The 18,459-nt window shown below is 40.7% G+C and overlaps 1 protein-coding gene across 7 annotated transcripts in view; it reads right to left on the reverse strand.

Annotated features, from left to right (window-relative positions):
- LOC134354966 (MAP kinase-interacting serine/threonine-protein kinase 1-like) overlaps positions 1-18,125 on the reverse strand; it is an 80,021-nt gene extending 61,896 nt beyond the window's left edge. For 2 of the 7 annotated variants that reach the window (XM_063064529.1, XM_063064524.1), the window contains exons 1-3: positions 18,061-18,113; positions 17,221-17,301; positions 4,101-4,132 (exon numbers count right to left, since the gene is read on the reverse strand). The gene's annotated coding sequence lies outside the window, so the exon portion shown is untranslated. Of the gene's footprint in view, positions 1-4,100; positions 4,133-17,220; positions 17,302-18,060 lie in introns of those variants that run through there. The other 5 variants (XM_063064528.1, XM_063064531.1, XM_063064527.1 and 2 more) reach the window with 5 other exon arrangements.
- Positions 18,126-18,459: the final 334 nt, after the last annotated feature.

Raw genomic sequence — 18,459 nt, forward strand, 5'->3', positions numbered from 1 at the left:
GCGCTAGAAACAACAGGTAGCATCTAAGAAGAAAAAACATTGCAAGAATAATGACCTTTCATTAAAATGCCTTGTATATAAACTGGAAAAAGATTATCTGAAATTGTTGAATTCAACATGATTGTAACATGTCCAGTAAGGTGGTGGTGCTTTTTGAAGGCTTACTTGGAACAGAGAGACCAAAGATAGAGGTCAACGATGGTGAAGGAAAGTGGTGTAGGAAAGGAACAAATTTGGTCTCTATTCAAGGATGACTTTAAATATCCTTAGACCCTGCTTCTGTGAAACATACAGAAAAGTGAAATAGACATCTGTTTGAGTATTAGCAGTAATACCCAATAGTCAGGTAATCTACTACTCCAGCACTACTACACTACCATAGTGTGTTGAATTATTTTTTCTGTGGTTGCTTTTTTATCCTCTTTTTTAAGCAAATTAAAGAATGTTGTTACTGAGGATTTGGGTGCTGGCTGGCAACAACAGGCAGCAAAATCTCTTGCTCTCTCATTTTGTACGCTTGGGTCTAGTGTTCCAACGTTCCCATGCATTATACTACACCGTCCCTTCCACCAAAAAGTGACATCAATAATGTTGTAGGAATAAACACGCTCATTAACAGGCAACTTGACACAATGGTCCAGAATGGAGTTCAGCAAGTGGAAAGCCTCCTGTTCACTGAAAACACTCACTGGGCTTAATACAAATTAAGCTATTAAAAATGTGGCAGCCATATCTTCACATGCAATTCCAATGAATTTAAGTACTATAGATTTGAACAGGAATGAAAACTTGAACTTCCCTTCATACAATATGAATATTGGTGTCAATTGGTAAATTTAAAAGCAAACTATTTTAAGTTTAATGCTGCAGTACATTGCTATACTTATTTCTTTTCTTCTTCCCCTTGCACAAATGCTTCAGCATGTGCTGCAATCAGGATTTAAAGGCAGTGTAACCTTAGGTGGGAATTTACACAGAGAAGATTATTTGATGACACAACCATCATAACCAAGTTAAATAGACCTTTCCCAAAATTCATAAAGCTTTATTATCGCATGGGTCAAGGAAACAATTTAATAGGGTTTAAGATCAACATAGCCAAAGCCTAATTTAGGAACAATAGAATTTAATAACTCCTATTATATCAGTTTCAAACTGTTTTTAAAAAAGATACATGGATTCATTAAATTATTCAACAATAGGATGTAAAATTTCAACCGGTCTTCCCAAATACTTAACCCTTTACTACTTTTCTTGCTAATCACATTATGGAAATGAAGCAAGTGGCAGACTAGCCGCAAGGAGGAAAAGCTTTTTATGTTGTTTTACGAATAAATGCTGTTACATTATTATTAATTTACACATCTCCTTCAGTTTTGATATTTTCTAATAACTAAGTCAAGACAACATGAAACATTCAAAAATTGCAGATGCAGGGAGTCTGAAATAAAAACAGAAATTGATGGAAGTGTTCAGCAAGTCAGGTGGAATCTGTGAAAATAGCAACTTCTTTCAAACTTTTTTTAAAAAACAGATACAGAATGGAATAGGCCCTTCCAGCCGCACCGCCCAGCAACCCCCAACAACCCTGATTTAACCTTAGCCTAATTACCAATTTACCTACCCGATACATCTTTGGCCTGTGGGATGAAACTGGAGGGCCCAGAGAAAACCCACACATTCCACAGGAGGACGTACGGAGGACACCAGAATTGAACTCCAAGTTCCAATGCCCCGAGCAGTAATAACACCCCGATAACTGCTATGCTGCTGTGCACCCAGGTTTAACACATCAGGTTCAGGACCCTTCCTCATGATCACACATTTACCATTTCTTTCCACAGATATTGCCTGACTTGCTGAGTATTTCCAGCATTTTCCGTTTTTAATTCACTTTGTGATCTAATCCAGTGGTTCTCAATGTGAGCCATATGCCCCACCCCCTTGGGGGGGGGGCATGCAAGATTTGAGGGGCCGCAAGTGAAAAAGCATAACTGGGGACCACAGGAGTTTCTGAATGGACCAATAATGCAGCAAAACAGCTTAGCTCTTTCCACAGCTCTCGGCAAAAACAAAGTTGTTTTTAAATTGGATTTCCCACCTCTTACGTAGTTGAATGTGGTTTTAGTTAAGCTCTTTCGCCTGCTAACAAAAGCTCTTAACCATCTTGGCATTGTGAAAAAAGGTGATCTTTGATTACCTTTAACCCAGTTGAAACCAAACATTCAAAAACTCACTAACTAGCTTGCATCAGTCGCAAGGATCTAACAAAATTGTGTGCAGCTTTGGTCACATACCTACAGGAAAGATATCCGTAAAACCGCAAGATATAGCGGCAGAATTAGGCCAATCAGCCTATCGAGTCTGCTCTGCCATTCTATCATGGCTGATCCTAGACCCCACTCAACCCCATATACCTGCTTTCCCACTATATCCTTTGATGCCCTGACCAATCAGGAAACTATCAACTTCCACCTTAAACATACCCACAGACTTGGCCTCCACCACAGTCTGTGGCAGATCATTCCACAGATTTGCTACTCTCGGACTAAAAAAAAATTCCTCCTTACCTCTTCTAAACGGTCACCCCTCAGTTCTGAGGCTGTGCCCTCTAGTTTTAGATACACCCCTCATTAGGAAACATCCTCTCCTCTCCACATCCATCCTATCTGGTCCTTTCAATATTCAGTAGGTTTCAATGAGATCCCCACACATTTCTTTTAAATTCCACTCATATGTTCATACCTTCATTCTCAGAATCATCCTTGTGAACCTCCTCCACACACTCTCTAATGGCAACACCTTCTTTCTGAGATATGGGGCCCACAACTGTTGGCAGTACTCCAAATGCAGCCTGACTTGTGTCTTATAGAGCCTCATCATTATCTCCTTGCTTTTATATTCTATTCCTCTTGAAATAAATGCCAACATTACATTTGCTTTCTTTACCACCGACTCAACCTGTAAATTAACCTCCTGGGGGTCTTGCAAAAGGACTCCCAAGTCCCTCTGCACTTCTGATGTTTGAACCGTCTCCCCATTTAGATAATAGTCCGCACTATTGTTCCTTTTACCAAAATGCATTATCGTACATTTCTCACTGTATTCCATTTGGCACTTTTTTGCCCATTCTTCCAATTTGTCCAAGTGCTGCTACAATCGTATTGTTTCCTCAGCACTACCTATCCCGCCACGTATCTTCGTATCATCCGCAAATTTTGCCACAAAGACGTCAATTCCATTATCCCAATCGTTGTCAAACAATGTGAAAAGTAGCAGTCCCAATACTGCCCGAGGAATACCACTAGTCACCGGCAGCCAACCAAAAAAGGCTCCCTTTATTCCCACTCGCTGCCTCCTGCCTGTCAGCCATTCCTCTACCCATGCCAGGATTTTTTCTGTAACACTATAGGATTTTATCTTATTAAGCAACCTCATATGTGGCACCATATCAAATGCCTTCTGAAAATCCAAGTAAATGACTTCCACTGCCTCTCCTTTGTCCACCCTGCTTGTTACTTTCTCAAACAACTCTAACAGTATTGTCAGGCAAGATTTCCCTTCACAGAAACCATGCTGAGTTTGACATTTTATCATTAGTCTCCAAGTACCCGGAAACCTCATCCTTCATAATAGACCAACACTTTCCCAACCACTGAAGTTAGGCTAACTGGCCTATAATTTACTTTCCTTGCCTTCCTCCCTTCTTAAAAGAGTGAAGTGACATTTGCAATCTTCCAGTCCTCCAGGACTATGCCAGAATCAAATGATTCTTGAAAGATCATGACCAATGCATCAGTTATCTCTTCAGCAACCTCTCTCAGGACTCTGGGACGTAGTCCATCTGGTCCAGGTGATTTATCCACCTTAAGACCTTTGAGTTTGCTTAGCACTTTTTCCTTCGTAATTGCAATGGCACTCTCTCCTGCTCCCCAACACTCATGGACCTCTGGAACACTGCTAGTGTCTTCCACAGTGAAGATTGCTGTAAAGCCATAGTAATAATATTGTGCTTTTTTGTTGCTAGTTGGAAGAATATTATATATATTAATAAAGTAACCTATTCAGAGTTTTGAAATAGTTTAATTTTTCATACCCACCTGTAACATTATATTTAACATCTTCCTATAATCTGTTAAAACATAAATATGGACTATATTAGAATAATCAGTACAGTTAACCAAAAACTTTAGCAATTAACAGAGACTATGGGAGTGGGAGCCACAGAGGTAAATGAAAGTCACAAGTAGACCACAAGTAGGAAAAGGTTGAGAACCATTGACCTAACCTGAAGTACAGCAATGAATATCTATTTTTGGGACAAATAAGACAATATCATCTGATACCAATCCACATGTATAATTCCTGTTTACTAACCAGTTGTATTTTACAGAATATACAGAGTTTAGTTTACAGAATTGACAAAGTCATGTAATCAAACGACAAACAAGAGAAAATCTGCAGATGCTAGAAATCCAAGCAACATAGACAAAATGCTGGAGGAACTCTGCAGGCCAGGCGGCCTCTGTGGAAAAAAGTACAGTCGACGTTTCGGGCTGAAACCCTTCAGCAGGACTCAGGATACATGGCTGTAAGTAGCAGGTCTGGGTAAGCACGTGGTCGAAAAGTTGAACAGGATCACAACAGGGATCACAGTGGGACAGCAGTGAGAGTTTCACTGAACTCCCACCATGTAAATCCATTACAGAACAGATATTACAGGAAACACTGAATGAATTCAGCTGATTATTATTTTTAATCACTAATTCCATTAATGAAATCTTTCAGGTTTACCTGAATTTACACTAATTTTCTTTTCAAAAATGAACTTCTTTCAAAGCAGAAATAACATTAAGAGAACCGAAAGGTAACAATAAATTTAATGCCTTTTTTGAAAAAGATTTAATTAAAAAGATAGATTTAATCACAATAAGATTGTATCTGCGTGTTTTTTTTTCTCCATTCATCAGACATTTAGATTTCATGTACTTTTCTAGTAGAATTTGCCTTTGTAATCTATATAGTAACTTCATTAGCTAAAAAAAAGTTGGTTCCCAAAAATTATGAACCTTCGTAAAAAATAAAAATTTTCAAAACAAGCTTACATAAAACATTCAATCTTATTGATATTGATTTTGAACTACAGTATGTGCCACCATGACAACTAATGGCTTCAAGTGTCTGTCATAATTGCCTGAACCATAAAAAGCAATAGAACCATAGATTATCTACATTAACCAATTATTCTTTTAATTACAGCATTTGTGGCAGACTCTCTTAGTACTATCACAGCAATTATGCACCATCTTGTTTATTTTAAGCTGCAGATCAATCACTTCATGTAGATAGTAAAATACTAACCTGATAAAAAAATAATACCCATAATAGTTCTGTTGTATATTTCTTCAAACCTTGGCACTATCACATTATTGTCCAACTTTCAAATAGGCGGGTACTCTCTCTGATTGGCAAGACCGATTTTTCATTGTTATCCAATAGGTGAATATTCATATTTGATTAGGAATTCAGCATTGCACATGCATTAGTCAATTATTTCTCCATGTCTCTCACTAGTTTTTCCTTTCATATTGCACAATCACAAACTGAGAATACTTAATACATCCTGCACTAAGGGCAACTATCTTATTTCTAGCTTTTTCTGCAATATCTGAATGATGCAATTTCCTCTACAAATATACGCAAATAAGATAATCATAAGCTTTAGAACTTCATGATTCTTGATCAGATTGAAGAAGAGGCTAGATTAAGATCAAGGTCTCAGACACAGCTCAAACTCATGGCAGACCAGGCAACAGTGATCTCTACCCTTCTATATGCTACTCAGAGCTGAACTACTTAGAGCAAACATCTCTCAAGGCAGTGTAATAAATATCACTGCTGTCTGAAAAGAAATCTTCCAAATTCTCTTGAAGGTTAATGGAACCAACATCAGCATTCTCTCATGGACTAACATCTCTAACCTATTTACTCTTGGTTGGCTACATTAGACAGGCCCCAATGTTCACAAGACGGACTCCAGACTCCCAAAATGGACACTACTTCCAAGCTCTATCATGGGAAGAGATAACCAAGCAAATAGAGAAAGTTACAAAACAATGATCAAAGTTTCCTTGAAGTACAACTGTCCTTGGGAACTTCTGATTTGCCTTTATTTAAAGTGGAGAAGGAGCTTTCAAGTTGATATTGACAACCTCAAAATTATATGTTGGGAACACAAAGAAAGTCCTGCCCAAGTGGTGGAAGGAGTGCACATCTCCACAAACTACTCACCCATCCAGTCAGGTACATACTGCACCATTTCTATAGTGAAAATGACTCAAATACATTTATAATTAATTTTACTGAAAACTGCAAACAATTCAAAAAAAAAAATACCCTCATACAATATTGTCCTTCAGAAACAGTCATTTACAGAAATGTTTCCTCAGCTCCTCTAAACAGGAGCATAAGGATTAAAAAGCATTAATTGAACACATTTATGTGATGTATGTATACACTGAGTTAGTTAAAATATCACAGGGGAGAGGAGATAAGTTAATAGTCATAAAGACCTGCTACATCAGGCAAGTCAGTGTATGATTCAATTGTGGCATTCCATTGTCAAATTACCTGCCAATATATCTGAAAAATAATATATTCTAGGCAAGCTTGAATACAGAACCAGGTTAATAAAATTTATCCACACATTTTAATTTCCTCTGCACTGACTGTGCAAAATTATAGCATTGTTGTTGCAAGACTCAATATTCAGAGTAAAACATGTTTTACAAGAAATCCATCACAGCAGGACTGCTGCAATACATCAGTAGTGATACATTATATAGATAGTAGTGGATACATGCAATATAGAACTGCAATATGTCTGAAAAGAGGATGCTGTCTAAGTTGCATGCCATCTTGGTCAATGTCTCCCATCCACTACATAATGTACTAGGTGGGCACAGGAGTACATTCAGCCAGAGACTCATTCCTCCAAGATGCAGCACAGAGCGTCATAGGAAGTCATTCCTGCCTGTGGCCATCAAACTTTACAACTCCTCCCTTGGAGGGTCAGACACCCTGTGCTGATAGGCTGGTCCTGGACTTATTTCATAATTTCATAGTTACATATTACTATTTAACTATTTATGGTTCTATTACTATTATTTATGGTACGACTGTAACAAAAACCAATTTCCCCCTGGGATCAATAAAGTATGACTATAACATACAACATCGAACAGTACAGCACAGCAACAGGCTCTTCAGCCCACAATGTTGTGCTGAAACAAATAAATTAGTAATCAAATGGCCAACTAAACTAATCTCTTGTGCCTACACAATGTCTATTTCTTTCCATTTTCCTCGCATTCATGTGCCTATCTAAACATTTCTTAAAAGTCCCTAATGTATCTGCTCTACCACCACCCCAGGCACCCACCACTCTCTGTGTAAAAAAAAAACCTGCCTCACACAACTCCTTTATAATTACCCCCTTTCACTTCAAATTCCTCCCTCTGGTATTAGACATTTCAACCCTGGAAAAAAAGATACTGTCTATCTACTCTATCTATGCCTCTCATAATATTGTAAACCTCTACCAGATCTCCCTTCAGCCACTCTAGAAAAAACACCTCAAGTCAGTTCAAACTCTCATTATAGCACATACACTCTAACACAGGCAGCATCCTGGTAAAGCTCTTCTGCACCCTTTCCAAAGGCTTGACATCCTTCCTAGAATAGGGTGACCAGAACTGTATGCAATACTTCAGATGCAGGCTAACTACAGTTTTATAAAGCTGCAATGTGATTTCCTGACTTTTGAACTCAATGCCTCAACTGATAAAGGAAAGCATGCCATATGCCTTCTTAACCATCTATCAACCTTAAAGCAGGTTGATAGAGTGGCTCAGAAGGCATATGGCATGCTTAACTTGGGGACCCTAAGATCCCTCTGCTCATCAACACTTGAGGGTATTGCCCTTAACAGCATACTGTCTTTTTAAGATTTAACCTCCTCGGGTGCAACACTTCACACTTGGCCGGTTAATGTCCATCTGCCATTTCTCTACCCATATCTGAACCTGATCTATATCCCACTGTATTCTTTGTCATTCTTCTATCACAACACTAATCTTCGTATCATCTGCAAACTTGCTAGCCTACCATGTACATTTTCATCTAAGTCAATTAGATACATCACAAACAGCAAGAGGTTCCAGTACAGATCCCTGTGGAACATCACTAATCACAGACCTCCTGCTGGAAAAGGTCCCTTCGACCAGCACCCTCTGACTTCTATAGGCAAACTAGTTCTAAATTCAAACGATCAATTCGCCATGGATCCCATGCATCTTAATCTTCTAGATGAGACTTCCATGAGAGACCTAGTCAAATGCTTTAATAAAATCCATTTAGACAACATCCACAGCTCTACTTTGATCAATCATCTTCATTCAAAACACTCAATCAAGTTAGTAAGACAAGTCTTGTCCCACACAAAGCCATGCAGGCTCTTCCTAATTAAGCCATGGTTTTCCAAATGCTCATAAATCCTATCTCTAAGAATTCTCTCCAGTAACTTCCCAACCATTGACGTTAAGATTCTTAAGTCTATAGATTATCCCTGGTTCCCTTCTTGAACAAGCAAACAACAGGAATTCTGCAGATGCTGGAAATTCAAGCAACACACATAAAAGTTGCTGGTGAACGCAGCAGGCCAGGCAGCATCTCTAGGAAGAGATGCAGTCGACGTTTCAGGCCGAGACCCTTCGTCAGGACTAACTGAAGGAAGAGTGAGTAAGGGATTTGAAAGTTGGAGGGGGAGGGGGAGATCCAAAATGAACTTTTATGTGTGTTGCCCTTCTTGAACAGCCTTCTTTGCTAGTCCTCTGGGACTTCACCTGTGGCTAGGGAGGACACAAAGATATTGGTCAAAGCCCCAGTAATCTCTTCATTTGCCTCTCTCAATACTGTAACCTGGGGGATATCCCATCATGCCCTGAGAACTTATCCACCATAATGCTCTAAAGAAACCTTACACAACCTCTTCCTTTACTTCAAAATACTCACAACACTGATCTCTCTATCCTCCACATCTTCTTCTTGGTAAATACTGATGTAAAGTACTTATTAAAGACCTTGCCACATCCCTTACATCAAGTAAGTATTCCACCTCCCCCACCACCCACCTAAGCCTGAGTGTTCCCACACACTCCCTAGATATCCTCTTGTTCCTGATGTATGTATAGAATACCTTAGGATTCTCATTAATCCTACTTGCCAAGGACTTTCCATGGCCTCCTCCTGGCTTTCTTACTTCTCTTGAGTTCTTTTCTGGCTTCTTTATAACCCTCCATGCCTCTGTTTGATTCTAGCTCCCTAGCTTTATATACTTTTCTTTTTGACTAAATTCATCACCACCCTCAACATCCTCGGTTCTCTTACCTTTACCATCCTTGTCCTTCCTTCTGACTGAAACATACTCATCCTATACTCTGTGCAGTCGGTCTTCAAGTACCCTCCACATATTGGATTATGGACTTGCCCAGAAACAGCTGTTCCCAATTAACTCTCCCTTTGATCTCATAATTTGCCCTGCTCCAGTTTAATACTCTCCCACAAGGTCCACACTTAACCTAATCTATAGCTATCTTAAAACAGAAGGAGTTGCAATCACTGTTCCCTAACTGTTCACCCACTAAAAGGTCCATCACCTGGTCAGGCTCATTACCCAACACAAGATCCAATTTTGCCCCTCCACTTGAAGAGACCCTCCAGAATGAACCTGACAAATTCTGCCCTATCTAAGCCATTTGCACTGAGAAGGTTATATTAGGGAAGTTGAATTGCCCCATGACAACAACCCTATTGCTTTTACACCCTTCTTCAATCTACCTGCATATCTGCTTCTCAATGTTCTGCACTCTGGAGGGTTGTTGGGAGGGTCTGTAGTACAAAGTCAGAGTGATTATACCCTTCCTATTTATGATTTCTACCCGTATAAACTCAGTGGACAAGCCCTCCATTATGAGTGCAGATGTGATATTTTCTCTGATTAGTAATGCAATTCCTCCTCTTCCCCCCCCCCCCCGCCACTACCTTTTTACCTCCCTATCTTTTCTAAAACATCAAAACCCTGGAACATTAAGCACCCGCTCTCAGCCAAGCTTTTGTAATGGATACAACATCATAGTTCCATAAACTGATCCATGCTCTAAGTTCATCACCTTTACTTATAATACTATGATTAAAATATACACACTTCAAACTATCTGTCCCATCGTATCTATTACTTCGCTGCTTCCCATTTCTACTGGTCCTGACATCTATCTTCCTCTGCATCCCTCCATTTTCTGACCTGATCCTGTCTGCTTCACGTCCTCTGCCATACTGGTTTAAACCCTCCTGAGTAAAACTAACAAACATCTCAGCCAGTTTAGGTAACAATCAGTCCCTCATGTACAGGTCAACCCTGCCCCAGAAGAGGTTCCAATGATCTGAAGCCTTTTGTCCTGCACCAGTTCCTCAGCCACTCATTAATCTGTACTGTCATCCTACTTCTGCCCCTGACTAGCATATGGTACTGGGGCTAATTCAGAGATTATTACCTTGGAGGTCCTGCTCTTCAGCTTCTTTCCTAACACACTATACTCTCTGCACAGGATTTCTTTCCCACTTTCTACCCCATGTCATTAGTGCCAACGTGCACCACAACATCTGGCTGCCCACCCTCTGCCTTCAGAATATTCTGCAGCCACTCTGAGACATCCTGGACCCCTGCACCTGGGAGGCCACACACCATTCTGGCGTCTCTTTCTTGGCCACAGTATCTTCTGTTCATTCCCTCTAACTATTGTGTCTCCTATCACTATCGCACTTCCTGACTTTACCCTTCCCTGCTTAGCCCCAGAGCTGGCCACAGTGCCACTGGTCTGACTGCTGCTACAGTGCCCTGATAGGACATTCCCCTACCAGTATTTAAAGAGGTATACTTGTTGCTGAGGGGAACGGCTACAGGGGAACCCTGCACTAATTGCTCATTCCCTTATTCCTCCAAGTGGTCACTCATCTATTATCTGAAGACTGCACTGTATGACCACCTCAGTAAATGTTTCATCTATGAGGTTTCCAGCCTCCCACATGGTCCTGAGTATATCTAGCTCCAGCTTCAGTTCCTTAACCTTGTCAGTCAGGAGCTAAAGTTGGGTGCAATGCCTACAGATGTATTCAGGTACCCTGAAATCCCACATCTCACAAGAAGAGCATTCCACCTCCTTAACCATCCTGCCTATACTGACTAAAAATTTACAGACTGTAAAAAAAGTTTATCTGGTCTTACTTGTGCCTTCTCTCTGAAATCGAGTTTCACTTGTTCTCGGAGAAGACTGCTGAGCTAAAGGCTGGGCGCTCTAACACTGGCCCACTCACACAATGACTACTCCCAGAATGGCCACAATATAATTATATAAATGTATACTGAGAAAGCCAGTCAAATATTCTGACTCACACACACCAAATCCATTGTTCAGACAGTATTATACTTGAAAATTTGTTCTGCCAGCTAATTTATATCCCTGCTTGGTTTTCAGCCTCTTTTCTTCAGCTCTTGACCTTCTGTTATGACATACCAGTAAAGAACAGTCAAAACTGCTTTCAGAATAAAATCACATGATAAATTAATATGTCCTTATACTTGCTTCTGACGCCTGCGCCATCTAGTGCAGGCATATTAAGACTGTGGAAAAATACGACCAACGCTGTCTCTGTAAAATCCTCCAACATTCACTGGTATTATAAATGAATCATCACATGCATCCTCTCCCAGGCTGACATTCCCAGCATAGAGACTCTAGCTAGTCTCAGCTGGTGGTTGCAGAAGCTGCGTCATTCGCATGCTTAACACTAGGCTCCTAAAATAGACATTTTATTCCGAGATCTGTCATGAAAAAAAGATTATCAGGTGGACAGAGTGAAAGATTTAAGTATGTTCAAAGCTTCTTGAAGTAGTACAACATTCCCATGTACTCCAGAGAACTTGTGACCCTTAATCATTCAAAGAGGTGAAGTTTCATTTGGGACGGTACTGGCAACATTGAGGCCATGCATTAGGAATACCCCAAAACATGGCAGAATTGTAGAAGAAGGACACAATCTCCCAAACTATCCATCTACCCCATTAGCTACTCCTTCCCACCTGCGGAAAAAGATTAAGGTTCCCAATGTAGCATCATCAGCCATCTTAGAATCAGACCTTCCTTGATCCCAAGGGGCTGTCTAAGAAGAAGATAAATCTGTCAATAGGTATTTGTTCAGTATATTCCTCAAATCATTGACAAATTGAAGACTTGCAGTGAAATAGCAAATTAAAGCTCATACAAATACAGTATGTCCTAGTACAATTAAATTTCATGCAAATCACACAGTTCCCATGATTGTCAACCACCAAAGGGGCTAAGTCTAACTGGAAAACCCTATTTTCCAGCAGAAAACCTCAAGTGTTGCTCACAGGGTTGTGGCCTGAGTCCTCTCCTCTACTCCCTTTACACCCACTACTGTGTTGCAACACACAGCTCCAATTTGCTGATCAAATTTGCAGATAACATGACATTGATCCCCTTATTTCTAGCAGTGGCAAGACTGCCTACAAGAGGAGAGGTTGATACCCTGACGCAGCGGTGCCAAGATAACAACCTCTCCCTTAATGTCTAAAAAACAAAAGAGCTGATTGTGGATTACAGGAGGAACGGAGACAGGCTCGCCCCAAACAACATCAAAGGGACTGCAGTTGAGACAGTTAGTTTCAAGTTGCTCGGTATACACATCACTGAAGATCTCACCTGGACTGTACACACCGGCTGTGTGGCAAAAAAAAGCATAACAGCGTCTCTTCCACCTTAGGTGACTGAAGAAGTTCGGAATGAGCCCCCAGATCCTCAAGATCTTCTACAGGGGCACCATTGAGAGCATCCTGACTGGCTGCATCACCGCCTGGTACAAGAACTGCACCAATCTTGAACGCTGGGCACTGCAGAGAGTGGTTACGGACAGCCCAGAGAATCTGTGGACGTGAACTTCCCTCCAATGAGGACATTTTCAGCAGCAGGTGCGTAAAATAGTCCTGGAAGATCACCCCAACCATAAACTGCTTCAGCTGCTTCCGTATGGCAAATGGTACCGCAGCATTAAATCCGGGACCAACAGGCTACGGAATGGCTTCTTTCTAGAAGCCCATTAGACTTATAAATTCACATGTCTGTGCATTGCAACAAAGTCATAACGCAAAGATTTTCACTCCCTCACGTTGTGGGACGGGTGTAAGATTTAAATAAATTCACTAAGTCACAGTTCCTAAGACCCAATCTTGTAAGCATTGAACTAAGTAATATATAACGGAAAAAAAGATAATTGTAAGTATTTTTTATCCAATGTTATGCACCTTTTTTTTTTACATTTGACATATCTTGCATAACCCTGTCACAAATAACAACTTCTTTAAATTACTAAATAGCAATGAGAAATACAGATTTACACACACTGAACAGCATGCAAATTCCAAAATGACAGAAATCATAAAACCCAAGGAAATCAAATTTGATTCTTTGAAGCTAATCTCTCAACTAGCTGCAGTTTCACATCAGTATAAAGTAACTTGCACCATGAACAATCAAAATTCAGATCAGATGTCAAGCCTCAGCCTGTTCTGGAATTAAATGGTGTCAGATACAGTGAAAGAGTCCATGTTGATGTAGTATTGATTGGTTGAAACTGGATACATAGTAATCCATTTTGTGGTCTTATAAAGCCTAGCCTAACATCAACCTGTATTAAGCCTTCCCTAGTTCTGTGCCCTTGCATGGGTTTTTATTCAAGAAATTTTATCTCCCTTCAACATCCATTAGAACATAGAACAGTACAGTACAGCACAGTACAGGCACTTCAGCCCACGGCCTTATACCGACCATTTAATCTATTTGAAGATCAACATAACCCTTCACTCCCACATAGTACTTCATCTTTCTTTTATCCATGTGCCTATCTAAAGAGGTCCTGTAATGCCCCTAATGAATCTGCCTCTACCCCTAGCAGGGCTTTCCACGCACCCACCACTCTCTCCCTCTCTGTAAAAAAAACTCTCTGACATCTCCCCTATACTTTCCTTCAATCATCCTTGTATTAGCCATTTCCACTCTAGGAAAAAATCTCTGGCTGTCCACTCCATTTATGCCTTTTATCACCTGCTACACATCTATCAGGTCACCTCCATCCTTCACTGCAAAGAGAAAAGCCGTAGCTCACTCAAATTATTCTCATAAGGAAAGGTACGTCGCATCCGGAGTTTCTCCAGTTAGCGGATGATTTCCCTCCACGCCTCTCTGACGTAGTGGGGAGAAATGCTCTTTAATCCTAGTGAATCTCCTCTGTGCCCTCGCTAAAGCTTCCACATTCTTCTTATAATGAGATGACCAGAAATGAACATAATATTCCAAGTATGGCCTAACCAGAGATTTATAGAGCTGCAACATTACTCTTGAACTTGAACTCAATCTCCTGACTAATGAAGGTCATCACACCATATACCTTTTTAACCAACCTATCAACTTTCACAGCACACTTGAGTGATCTATGGACGTAGAACGGAAAATCAACACTGCTAAGAATCTTGCCACTAACCCTGTATTCTGTCTGCAAATTCGACCATCCAAAGTTTATAATTTCACACTTTTCCAAGTGAACAGCATCTACAACTTCTCAGCCCAGCTCCACATCCCATCAATGTCCTGTTATAACCTATGACAACCTTCTAAACAACCACAACACCATCAACCTACATGTCATCTGCAAAATTCCAGTTTAAGTGACTTCTGGCTGGTGACTAATGAAACAAGGATAGCAACTAAATACTTTGTTAATTACACTTTTTCTGGCAAATGATCATTGCAAGTAAGTCTGTAACTTCCCTTTGGACTTGGAGGCCAAATAGTCCTTATATTCGTTAATGTCTCTCTCTGACAAATACTGAAGAAAAGTATTAATTAAGACCACCCCCCCCCCACCTTACCTCCTCTGACTTCAGGCACACATTTTCTCTTCTATCCCTGATCTGTCCTACTCTCACTCTAATCATCCCTTTGTTCTTCACATATACCAAAGCCTTCTCATGCCAGCTTCTAGCTCTCTCCTAAATCCCATCTTAAATTCCTACCTTGAAACTCTCAAGGGTCCTGTTTAATCCTTCCTTCTAACTTTCTCTTGACTAGATGTTCCACATCTGTTGCCCACCATGGTTCATTCAACCTACCATCCTTTCCCTGCTTCAAAGAGACACCGCTGAGCACATCTACTTGGAGTACTGTCACAGGAAAGCAGTATCCATCCTCAAGGACACCCAAGTCATGCTCTCTTATCATGGCTGCTATCAGGAAGAAAAGGTACAGGAGACATGCCACCAGGTTCTGGAACAGTTATTACCCCTCAACCATTAGCTCTTGAACCAAAGGGGATAACCTCACTCATTCTACTTCACTTTCAAGGACTCTTCATCTCAAGTTCTCGATATTTATTGGTTATTTACTTTTTATTCTTTTTTCTTTTGTATTTACACAATTTGTTATCTTTTGCACACTGGTTGTTTGTTCATCTTGTTAGGTGTGGTCTTTCATTAATTCAATTGTGCTTGTTGGATTTACTGCGTATGCCCACAATAAAATGAATCTTAGAGTTGTATATGGTGACATATACAGTACTGTGCAAAGGTCTTATGCACACTAGATTTTTTATATGGTTTCAAATGCCCTAATCTCCAGACCCCTAATCTCAACATTAGATGCTGTCTGGGATTACCTGGAGACAGAAGCAAGAGAGACAGCCAAGTCTGCAGAAGAACTGCAACAAGCTCTCCAAGAAGCTTGGAACAACCTACCAGCTGATTTTCTTACAAAACTGCACAACAGTGTACCTAAGAGAATTGACGCAGTTTAAAAGGCAAAGGGCGGGCACACCAAATACCGATTCAATTTAGTGTTTTCTTTTACTGTTTACTGTTCTTTAGAGTATTTTTTGACATTTAGAAAGCTTTCATTTCATTATTTTTGAAAGCATCTTCCCTTTACAGAGTTTTTTCCACATGTGCCCAAGACGTTTGCTCAGGACTGTATGTACTTTGATAATAAACGTATTGTGAAATTTGATTAGTCTTCCTCAAGTTCAGGTGTAATCCATCCATTTGAACAGGTCATACCTTCCCCGGTAGAGATCCCAATGATAGACAAATCTGAAACTTGGTGCCTACACCAATTCCTGGGACACACATTCATCTGACAAATTATCCTATTCTTACCCTCACTGGTGTGTGGGAATCCAGAGATCCAGAAATTAGTACCCTTGAGATCCTGCTTTTCAGCTTACCTAGCCCCCTTATATTTGCTCTTTAGGACTTCATCCCTTTTCCTACCCATGTCGTTGGTACCAATAAGTACCACAACTTCAACCTGCTTACTCTCCTCCTTAGGAATGCTGGGGACCCAATCTGAAACATCACTTACCCTGGTACCTGGGAGGCAACATGCTATTCAGGAATCTCTTTCACATCCAGAGAATCTCCTGTCTGTTCCCCAACTATTAAATCCCCTATTACCATCTCTCCCCTCTTCTCATGCCTTTCCTTCAAAGTCACGGAGCCAGATGCCTGATCACTGTGGCTTTCCTATGGTAAGTAATTCCACACCCGACCCCCAACAGTATTCAAAGAATTGTAACTATCATTGAGGGGGAACAGCCAGAGGGGTACGTCACTGTAGTATCTATCACCTTATTTTCCCAAATGAGCTGAAGCTCCAGTTCCCTAACACAGTCTGTAAGGAGCTGCACCCAGATGCACATCTCACAGATGGAGCAATCAGGATGACTGGAGGTCTCCCAGATCTCCCGCATCTTGCATGAGGATCCCTTGTATAAGCTACTTTTAAAATAATATTTTTTTAAAGTCTGTCCCAAGCCTTGTGGCTCATCAGGCCGGTGCTTATGCCCGTTTCTGTGGCATGAAGCGACTGAGAGTATGAGACTTCCCCTTGGTTAGGACGGCAGTCTATCGCGAGGTTAACCCCCAGCATTTGCCAATTCAAATCTTTGACAGATAATCTGTTTCAATACAAACCAGTTAAGCAAATTCAATACAAACAGCAAAGTTCAAATTTTATTTTTGTTTTTTTAAAATCATACCAGACAGCAGAAATAAGCATCTTCCTCAAACCACCTTCTCCTTTCCTCTCAAGATGTTTCAGGCACCGTGGCGCTTATCAACTGCAAAATCAGTAAAAAACTTAAATAATTCTAAGGGCATGATAATTATATATTTATAATTTAAATTGCAGAAGCAGATTAGAATAACCGGCAGCTTTACTACCAGGAGAACGGAGTGCAGCATTCTGAGTAACTGACTGCAGCAGGCTTTAATTGATGATAACTTTATTCTTGGGACACCGTGATCAAACGAACCGGCTGTTAAAGCACTATTTATGCAATTTGTCACACTGATGCAAGAGACTAAAGCTTACGCATACATTTTCCCACTGAGAACACTGATAGGAATTAACGACGTCCTATAACAGACTTGACCGTTAGTATCAGAGTATAAATAGTATGACAGAAGACAGGGGCTTTTGCCACGTCAGTTAGTAAAGGAGGAATATAGTTTTCTCCCTCCATCCTACAAAACAAAACAATAAATCAATTGCAAATTAATGAGGTTCTGGGCTGCAGTAAATGCCTCACTGCCTCTGTATACACTCTCATGACTCGTACAGCCTTATAAATTGGAGATTGACTCAGCATAAACATCATCGCGTCCTTCCAAAAACCCGGTCCCGAAAGCGCTAAGTTACACACAGCGGAAAATGCAGAACTATTTTTCAGCGCTGAGATGAGCCGGCGAGCGGTTGTCATGGAGCCGGCCGCTGAGGACACATCGACTCCCTCGCTCCCCTTGCCCCGCGGCAGACGCTCCCACACAGACTCAGCCCAGACTTGGAAAGAAAATCAACGGCGCCACTTGTCACTTACCTGCCAACTCCGGCTGTTAGAGCTTCCGCCATCTTCTATGTCCCACAGCAGGACCTGCAGGCGGCACTGACGACACCCACAAACCACCACAGCATCGCCATAGCGGAAAGGTCAAGTGGGTAAAATTGAACCCCCGCTGCCGTCGGCGCCACGTTGTTAAGGTCAAATTTAGTGCTCTTGTGCTGTTTTTTAAAAAAGTCACCAGTTTCAGTTATTTAACTAAGTCTACAATCCAAGTAACAGGAACCGAGACAGTAGAATTAGCTCTACTTTAGCCTCTGAAGGAATTAAACTAAACCCTGAAGCACTGTTTTAAATTGGCCGTGGCTTACTCAAAGTAGCAATTTGCTGTCTTTAATTGGTATTTCTTCAGCTAGAAGATCTCAAAACTTAAAATGT

The sequence above is a fragment of the Mobula hypostoma genome, chromosome 12, assembly GCF_963921235.1.
Source record: "Mobula hypostoma chromosome 12, sMobHyp1.1, whole genome shotgun sequence".
NCBI lineage: Eukaryota > Metazoa > Chordata > Chondrichthyes > Myliobatiformes > Myliobatidae > Mobula > Mobula hypostoma.